This window comes from Dama dama, chromosome X (assembly GCF_033118175.1).
Source record: "Dama dama isolate Ldn47 chromosome X, ASM3311817v1, whole genome shotgun sequence".
NCBI classification, from domain to species: Eukaryota; Metazoa; Chordata; class Mammalia; order Artiodactyla; family Cervidae; genus Dama; species Dama dama.
The window spans coordinates 103,900,587-103,910,116 of record NC_083714.1 but is presented as its reverse complement, the minus strand read 5'-3'; the positions used below and the strand labels follow the sequence as shown (position 1 = coordinate 103,910,116).

General features: G+C 39.6%; 1 pseudogene; it reads left to right on the top strand.

Moving 5' to 3' along the window:
* Positions 1 to 2,571: 2,571 nt before the first annotated feature.
* On the top strand, positions 2,572 to 9,253 carry LOC133052791 (dnaJ homolog subfamily C member 10-like; annotated as a pseudogene).
* Positions 9,254 to 9,530: the final 277 nt, after the last annotated feature.

Below are 9,530 nucleotides of genomic sequence, written 5' to 3'. Positions count from 1 at the left end.
TATGTTGGGTGCATATATTTTTTTAATTATTATATCTTCTCCTTGACTTGATCATTATGTAGTGTCCTTCTTTGTATCTTATAAAAGTTTTTATTTTAAAGTCTATTTTATTTTATATGAGTATTGCTACTCCCACTTGTTTTGGTCTCTATTTGCCTGAAATATCTTTTTCCAGGCCCTCACTTTCAGTCTGTATGTGTCCTAGGTTTGACGTGGGTCTCTTGTAGACGACATATATAACGGTCTTTTTTGGTATCCATTTGGCCAGTCTTATTCTTTTGGTTGGAGCATTTAATCCATTTACTTTTAAGGTAATTATTGATAAACATGATCCTGTTATAATTTACTTTATTGTTTTGGGTTCGTTTTTATAAACCTTTTCTATGTTTCCTGTCTAGAGAAGATTCTTTATCATCTGCTGAAGAGCTGATTTGTTGGTTATGAATTCTGTTAGCTTTTGTTTGTCTGTACATCTTTTGATTTCTCCTTTGAATCTGAATGAAATCCTTGCTGGGTAGAGTAATCTTGCTTGTAAGATTTTCCCTTTCATCACTTCAAGTATATCCTGCCATTCCTTTCTTGCCTGCAGGGTTTCTGTTGAAAGATCAGCTGTTATCCTTATGGGGATCCCCTTGTATGTTATTTGTTACTTTTCCCTTGCTGCTTTTAATATTTGCTGTTTGTGTTTAATTTTTAAAATTTCATCAATATGTGTCTCCATGTGTTTCACCTTGGGTTTATCCTGTTTGGGACTCTCTGGGCTTCTTGGACTTGGGTGGCTATTTCCTTCCCCATTTTAGGGAAGTTTTTGACTATTATCTCCTCAAATATGTTCTCATGCCCTTTCCTTTTGTCTTCTTCTGGGAAACCTGTAATTCGAATGTTGGGGTGTTTGGCATTGTTCCAGAAGTTTCTGAGGCTGTCCTCATTTATTTTTATTATTTTTTTCTTTTTTCTATTGTTTCATTTATTTCCACCATTCTATCTTCCAGCTTACTTATCCTTTCTTCTGCCTCAGTTACTATACTGTTGGTTCCCTCCAGAGTGTTTTTAATCTCAGTTGTTGCATTGTTCATTACTTATTGACTATTCTTTACTTCTAGGTTTTCGTTAAACATTTCTTGAATTTTCTTAATCTGCATCTCTTGTCTTTTTATCTGTAACTCCATTCTGATTTCAAGACTTTGGATCACCTTTACTATCATTATTATGAATTATTTTTCAGGCAGACTCCCTATCTCCTCTTTTGTTGGGTTTTTATGTTCCTTCACCTGCTGGATATTTTTCTGCCTTTTCATTTTGTCTGGTTTGCTGTGTTTGGGGTCTCCTTTCTGCAGGTTGGAGGGTCATAGTTCCTCTTAATTGTGGAGTCTGCTCCTTGTAGGTGGGGTTGGACCAGTGTCTTGTGAAGGTTTCCTTGCTGAGGGAACTTGTGTCTGTGTTCTGTTAGATGAAGCTGCATCTCATCTTTCTGGAGGGTAGTCAGTGTCCAGTGGTGAGTTTTGGGGGTATATGTGGGTTTGGTATGGCTTTAGGCAACCCATATTTTAATGTTCAAGATTGTATTCCTGTTTTGCTGGAGGACTGCATGGGATGTCTTATACTGGAGCTTGCTGCCTCTTGGGTGGAGCTTAGTCTCAGTGTTGGTTTGGAGGGTTTTGGGCGGACTCTCGTCTATTAATGTTCCCTGGTGTCAAGAGTTCTGTGATGCTCTAAAGTTCTGGAGTTGACTCCCTTGTCTCTGGATTTTCATCCCAACCACTTACAGTAGCATCAAGACTTCTCTGTCAATACAGCATAGAAGACAAAATGCCTAGGTTAATGGTGAAACAGCTCTCCAGAGCCAGGAATACCCAAAGAGATTCGCAGAGTTATATAGAGAAGAGGAAGCAGGGTGATAGAGGTGACCAGGAGGAGAAAAGGGAGAATCAAAAGTAATAGAGCAATCAAACCAGTAATCAAATCCTTATGTTAAAATGGATAAGAAATGTCAGACTGTTAAAGGTACAAAATTAGTAACAAATATAAAAAATGAAATATTAAAAACCTAGAATAGATATTAGATTCTCAAAAGTACAATATAAAGAGAATAAAACAAAATGGAACACAAAAATAAAAAATAAAATATTGTGGGATCCATTTAGTGTCAGATAATACCTTGTTCCGACTTGTACTTGTTCTTAAAGTCTACAGTTGCCCCTCAAATGCACAGTCTCACCTTAGTTGCAGGATTTTAATCTGTTGTACCTGCCACTTCTGGGCTGTTTCCCCTTCTTTGCTTCAGTTGGCCTCCTCTGCTTGCAAGTTTCTTCAGTATCTAGGGGGCAAAAGTGGCCACTTATTCAGGCTCACTTGTTCAGTTGTGCTGTGGAGAGGCAGGGACACTGCAAACACTGCTGGCATGTTTGGGTAGCACTCACTGTGGGTGGACCACACAGAGAATGCCACAGCCCAAAGCAGCATGCACTTCCCAGGTCCAAGATGCTCAGGCTTCCAGGTGCTCCACAAGGGCACAGTCTTCGGTGGGCTGTGTGTCTCTTGCACTTCCAAGATTCAAGCCACTCTGCCACCATGAGTGCACAGTCCCAGGTGGGCCATGCATCTCCTCAGGGGAGCTGGTCTCAGGCTGTGACACTTCTGGCAGATATAAACCATCCAGAATGTCAGGAAGATATGGTTAGTGACTGGCAGCCTGCTCACAGCTTGGTGGGAGATGTGGTCTCTGGGGCCGAGATTGAAGTGAACCCTTGCATTCTGCCTCTGGCTGTCATGCACTTTCCTCTCTTACTCTGGGGAGGGCTGTGAAGGGCAGCCAGCTTGCTCTCCTTTGCTATTCGCTAGGGCATGATACTTTGTTCTGTGAGCATCAGGGATCACAGTGCTGCGTTTGAGCCTTCCTATGGGAAAGGCTCTTTGTTTTTCTTTGTCTCTCTGGCATTCCTATGATTTGGGTTTCTATGTCATTTTGGTTCCCTCAGAATGTCTTCAGGGCATTCAACACCAGTCCTTACCCTAAGGACTGATGATGCAGCCGCGCCTCCCCACCCAGTCCCCACTAGCTAAGGGTGGATGCAAGCATGTGAGATGCTTCTCCACTGGTAATTGCCATTCAGCGTGAACTCTGTGGTGATTTTTTTTTTTTTTTTCTGTTATGCTGCCCTCTGAGATTCCAAAGTTCCCCACTGACCCTGCCTGTGAGGTTTCCTATTGTGTGGAAACTTCTCCTTCATAGCACCCTCTCCAGGATGGGTCTCCATCCCTAAATCCTTTGTCTTTCTTTTCATCTTTATCTTTTTACCTAGCTCTTTTCAAAGAGATTGGTTTGCCCTCATAGGTATCTGGGGTTCTCCACAAGAATTCAGAGGTCGTTTTGTAGAAGCTATTCCCTGTGAAGATGATCTTTTGATATGTTTGTGGGAGAAAAAGTGGTCTCCCTATCCTATTCCTCTGCTATCTTGGGACTGCCCCGCAGCAGCTTACATTTAAATTCATTTACTCAATTAAATTTATTTTAAACTCAGTCAAAACTGACCTTGCATGAAACTAATTTTCTCAGAGTCCACTTTCTACAAGCATTTTTTTTAAATCACTTTCTGTATCAGTATTTTTGTTTCCCACTGACTTGTAGCACAAAAAGTGCACACAATGCCACAAATAAAACAGCTATTGAATTGGGTAGACTTACCCTGCAAACAAAATTCAGCCCATTGACTCATAGAAGTTTTGTTGGTTCCTTGTCTCAACTGCCAAGCACTGGGGCAGCTGGTGTCATTTCTGGAAATCTTGAAGGAAAGATCTTCAGAAAAAATAGTCCTGGCAGTTGTTTAAGATCTTACTGAAATATTCCCTGACCAGAACCGGCTAGCCACAAGCAGCAAGGCTCATAGCTGGCTAAGCCAAATTTGTTCCTGAGTCCAAACCCACTCTACTCACTGCACAAGAGGACAGTGAATCCAAGAGTTGAGCTGTTGAGGCATTGAATATGGTTTTATTCAGAAGGCCAACTGACCAAGAAGATGGCAGACTAATGTCTCAAAATAACCATCTTTTCAGGGTATGGATACAGGTTTTTTTAATGGATGGAGATGGGGAGGTGAAGAATCAAATTCAAGAAGTTCATTAATCTTGCAAATATCTCCTAGGTTGGCAAGCCTCAGGCAGGGGATGTGTTAGTTTCTTCCTTCCTGCAATCTTCAGGTGGATAGGGTTATGAACAAAGGTACTTAAGCTTGTCAGGCAGAAGGACAGGATTCTCTGATGCAGGCCATTATTTTTTATTATAATAACAAAAGCAATGGAAAGCAAGTAAAAAAGAAACAGTTCCAACATGGAGTCAGAATTGACTTCTGTCTACAACAGAGGGAGAGGCAGAGTCAGTGCTAGTGGCCTTTTTAGTTCTGATATAGTTTCAATCAATATCTTCTTGGTTCCCTGCAAAGAAGTCACTCTATTGTTTCTTGTTTTAGAAACTTCTAGACATCAATCAAAGTAAGCATTCCATTCAGTCTGTTTGATCTTACTGCTGGCCTTTTTTAACTATGCATGCAAAAATATCAATTTGGGAATGTCGGAAGAACCTCAATTTGGCCATTTTAGGTTGAGATCTCCTTAGTATAATTTCCACAATTAAGTAGGTATTTGCAAGTGCTATGTTGTACATACATAACCCTGGCTGGAGTGTTAGAGGGTGCTTTCTGATGCCCTCATTTCTGTGTTTGAGAGGCTTTATTTCCCATTTTAAGTTGAATTTGTCATGGATAAAATTCATTATTGAAATGGCGTTGAAACAGGAAGGAAGAGGGCAGGGCACAACCTTTGAAAGAATGAAATAGCCTGAGGACACAACATAACCTTATTAGAATCAAATGAGTCCAAGATGGCAGACAGGTGAACTTCAACTATACTTTGGTCCTCAGTATATGCTTATTGTGGGCTTCCCAGGTGGCTTAGTGGATAAAGACTCTTCCTGCAATGCAGGAGATTCGGGTCCGATTCCTGGGTCAGGAAGATCCCCTGGAGGAGGGCATGGCAACCTACTCCAGTATTCTTGCTTTGAGAATCCCCATGGAGAGAGGAGCCTGGCAGGCTACAGTCCATAGGATCACAAAAAGTCGGACACAACTGAAGCGACTGAGCATGCATTCATCGTAACACATCAAGCTGAATGATACACCCAGAGGCACCATGACAGTTCCAAGGCTGACCACCAAAAACCAAAAAGTGGGCTGTGGCCTAATTCCTTGAAATCTCCACCCCTTCCCCAGAATGATTGGAATAATCCTTCCACTCATTAGCCTATGAAATTACCCAGCCCATAAAAGCTAACCATGCCACATTTCAAGGCTACACTCTCCCTCTGCATTGGCCCACACTGTCTGTGGAATGTGTTTCTCTCTAAATAAATACACTTCTAACCTATCATTTTGTCTCTCACTTAATTCTTTCTGAGGAGACATCAAGAACCAGGGCTTCATTAGGTCCTGAAACCAGGTCTGTGATCTCAGTTAGTTGGAAGACTGTGGGTTTTGGCTGGGTTTCTTTCCCAGCCACGTGGGTTTGAGTCCCAAACTGGGTTTTGGCTTGGTTAGATTCTGACACATGGGTTCAAGTCTCAATCTGAGGTGGACAGTTTCAGTGTGGTGGGCAAGTGCAATGCTTGTGAGCTTAACTCTTCCAGGAGTCCCCCCAGAGTCATTTCAGCCCTCTTACATGTCTCAGTAATTCTTTTTGGCAGTCTAAGACCACCGCAGGTGCTCAGATCACTGAATGGACAATTCTAATCTGAGCTCCCAGATGAGTAGGTGTTTTAATTAATGAGTGAATTTCCCTATGGGACCACTGCACAATATGAGGACTCGGCCTTTACCACTCCTATAAATTTCTCAGTCATCTTGCCTCTTCTTTGGAATAAAGCTATCATGTGATATCTTCACTTTTATCCTGACAAATTCTATAAGGGCAGCCAAATTGACGAAAAGCAACAGATCTTACCTAACTACTCAGCACAGATCACTCAGTCTCTTACAACTGTTAAATCTCAATATCTATCATTTGAGCCCCACTCAATGTCTAAACACTGAGTGGGAATGCCCCAGTATATTTCAACTGTTCCCCCCCACCATATCTTTCAACTGGGAAGGGGTAAGTAACCTGGTCCACCATCAAATAAACCTCTGGACTCTCTGAGGACGTATAGGCACTGCTGGTACTAAATCTGCTGTTCCTCGTACAGTTCAGGTGAAGGAGGGAAATCCACACTGGGTCACTTCATAGTCACCATAACTGTTGACTAAAAAAGGATGCACAACATGAGAGTTGCAAGTTAAATTACACTTGGGGAAAAATTAGGACTGCAGCCTGGGAGATGGCACTTCAGATAGCTCTGACAAACTGCTCCAAAGAGGTAGTGAGAGAATATCAATATATAAGATTTTGGTGAAGGGGGAGCTCAATGCAATCAAGCACTTATCTTACAAAAAGTTACCTGCTGGTCACCAGGAATTGATATCTCCATGAAAGGATTTAAGACATGATACTATTTAATGCTTTTCTAGACATGAAGAGATGCAAAGATTGAGATCATGAAATCAATTCCTGAAAATATCTGTCTAAAAACCTTTCTTCTAGTTTCCATGGAGCAAAAAATGCCCCACTCTCCAGCCTGAGCTCCCTTCAGGGTGTGTCGAAGGTCAACAGCTGCAGCAGCATGTGATTCAGTCTCTGCAGAGGCAGTTGGCAAATGCCCTTGGCAAGCATCAGTTGGTAGTTGACAGAACCAAAAAAGACTCACAGATTAACATTTTGGGAGACAATCTGTGCTTCCTGTTTCACCTTTGGATTAATGTGGGCAGAAGTTCTCAAATTTGCATTTGACGAATGAGTGGCATTATCTTAATGTTCACTTAAGTCAGAACTTGTACAAGAAAAACAATGGTTAAATGAAGATGACTGTTTCAGAGACTTGATAATGTTCATGCTGTTTTCTACTAGTGTATACAGCCATTTTAGTGGGTACAGATCAGAGTTTTTACAGTTTACTTGGAGTATTCAAAACTGGAAGCAGTAGAGAAATAAGACAAGCTTTCAAGAAGCTGGTATTTAAACTACATCTTGATAAAAACTTGAGTAACCCAAATGCACATAATGATTTTTTTTTCATAATTATTTTTTTAAAAATAAATACAGGATATGAACTACTCAAAGATGAAGATCTGTGGAAAAAGTATGACAAATATAGAGAAAGGGGACTTACTGATAATAAAGGAGACCACTATGAAAGCTAGAATTGTTATCCTTCTGGTTTTAGAATTTGTGATGATTATCCTGAAATTATAGCATTGGATAAAAGAGAATTTGACACTGCTGTTAATTCTGGAGATCTGTGGCTTGTGAACTTTTACTCCCCAGGGTGTTCACACTCCCATAATTTGCCTCTCACATGGAGAGATTTTGCTAAAGAAGTAGATGGATTGCTTCTAATTGGAGCTGTTAACTGTGGTGATGACAGAATGCTTTGCTGAATGAATGGAGTCAACAGTTATCCCAGCCTCTTCATTTTATAGAATGGCTGTAGTGAAATATCACAGTCATAGATCAAAAAGAAAGTTTAGTGAATTTTGCCATGCAGCATGTTAGAAGCACAGTGACAGAATTATGGACGAGAAATTTTGTTAGCATCATACAAACTGTGTTTTCTACTGGTGTTGGCTGGCTGATCACTTTTAATTCCAAAGGAGATTATATGACTTCACAAACAGGTCTCAGGTTAAGTGGTGTGTTGGATGGTCTTGTTAATGTAGAATTGATGGACTGTGCCACCAGGACAATCTTTGTAAAAGTTTGGATATACAAGTACTACTGCTTATTTTCCTTCTAGAGCCACTTTAAATAACAAAGAGAAAAGCAGCGTTTTGTTTCTTAATTCATTGGATGCTAAAGAAATATATTTAGAAATAATGCATAATCTTCCACATTTTGAACTACTTTGGCAAACGCAGTAGAGGATCATTTGGCTCATCGTTCATCGGTGGCTCTTATTTTTTCATTTTGGAAAAAATGAAAATTTAATTGATCTTGAGTTGAAGAAACTAAAGCCTCTATTTAAAAATGAACATATTCAACCAAGTCTAGCAATATTTAAAGGACAAGTAACCAAATAATTTGGAATTCATCATGGAAAGAAGGTTCTATATGATATGCTTGCCTTTGCCAAGGAAAGTATTAATTCTCATCTTACCACACTTGAATCTCAACATTTTCCTGCCAATGATAAAGAACCATGGCTGGCTGATTTTTTTGCCCCTTGGTGTCCACCATGTAGAGCTTTATTGCTAGAGTTACGAAAAGCACCAAAGCATCTTTATGGTCAGCTTAAGTTTGATACATTAGATTGTACAGTTCAGGAAGGACACTGTAACATGTATAACATTCAGGCTTATCTAACAGCAGTAGTATTCAACAAATCCAACATTCATGAATATGAAGGACATCACTTGGCTGAACAGATCTTGGAGATCATAGAGGATCTTATAAATTCTTCAGTGATCTCATTGACACTCACCGCTTTCAATGAACTAGTTAAACATAAAAAATGTAAAGTCTGGATGATTAATTTCTAGTCTCCATGATGTTACCCATGTGAAATCTTAATGCTAGAATGGCCTAGACATTAACTGAACTGATCAATGTGGGCAATATAGAGTGCCAACAGTATTATTCCTTTTGTGCTCAAGAAAATGTTCAAAGACAAGCTGAAATAAATTTTTCCCAAAAATCAAATAAAGTTAATCAATATCATAGTTACAATAGTTGGAATAGAGTTGTGTATTCCCTAGGACTCTGGGGTGTAGGATTTTTACCTAAATATCTACAGATCTAACACCTCAGACTTTCATTGCAAAAGTTTTACAAAGGGAAAACTTTTTTAGTTTTACAAAGGGTAAAGGTGGTTGATTTCTATGCTCCTTGGTGTGGATCTTGCCAAAACTTTGCTCCAGGGTTAGAGTTCTTGGCTAGGATGATTTAAAAAAAAAAAAGTGAAAGCTGGAATAGTAGACAGGCTTATGATCAAACCTGCCAGAAAGCTGATATCAGAGCTTATCCAACTGTTAAATTGTATCCCTATGAAAGGGCAAAGAGAAATACTTGGGGAGAGCAAATAGATTCCAGAAATGCAAAAGAGATTAATACCTTAATATATGAAAATCTGCAAAGCCTCCAAAATCATGGAAAGAGAAATATTGATGAACTTTAATGATGTTGAAAATGAAGAAAAATTGAAAAGAAATTTGACAGGTGACATCAGAAGACACGTTTTCAGAATGTTACTATATATGTGATGGGAATAAATAAACATTATCTTGGACTTCAAACTGCACTGCCTGAATTCTGTACAACATTGATATAAATGAAGGGTCTGCAGCTGTTTTCTGTAAAGGACCTGATTATGAATATTTTAGGCTTTGTAGGCCATAGATGGTTATTTGTAACATATTCTGTTTTTGTTTTGTTTGCAAACCTTTAAAAATGTA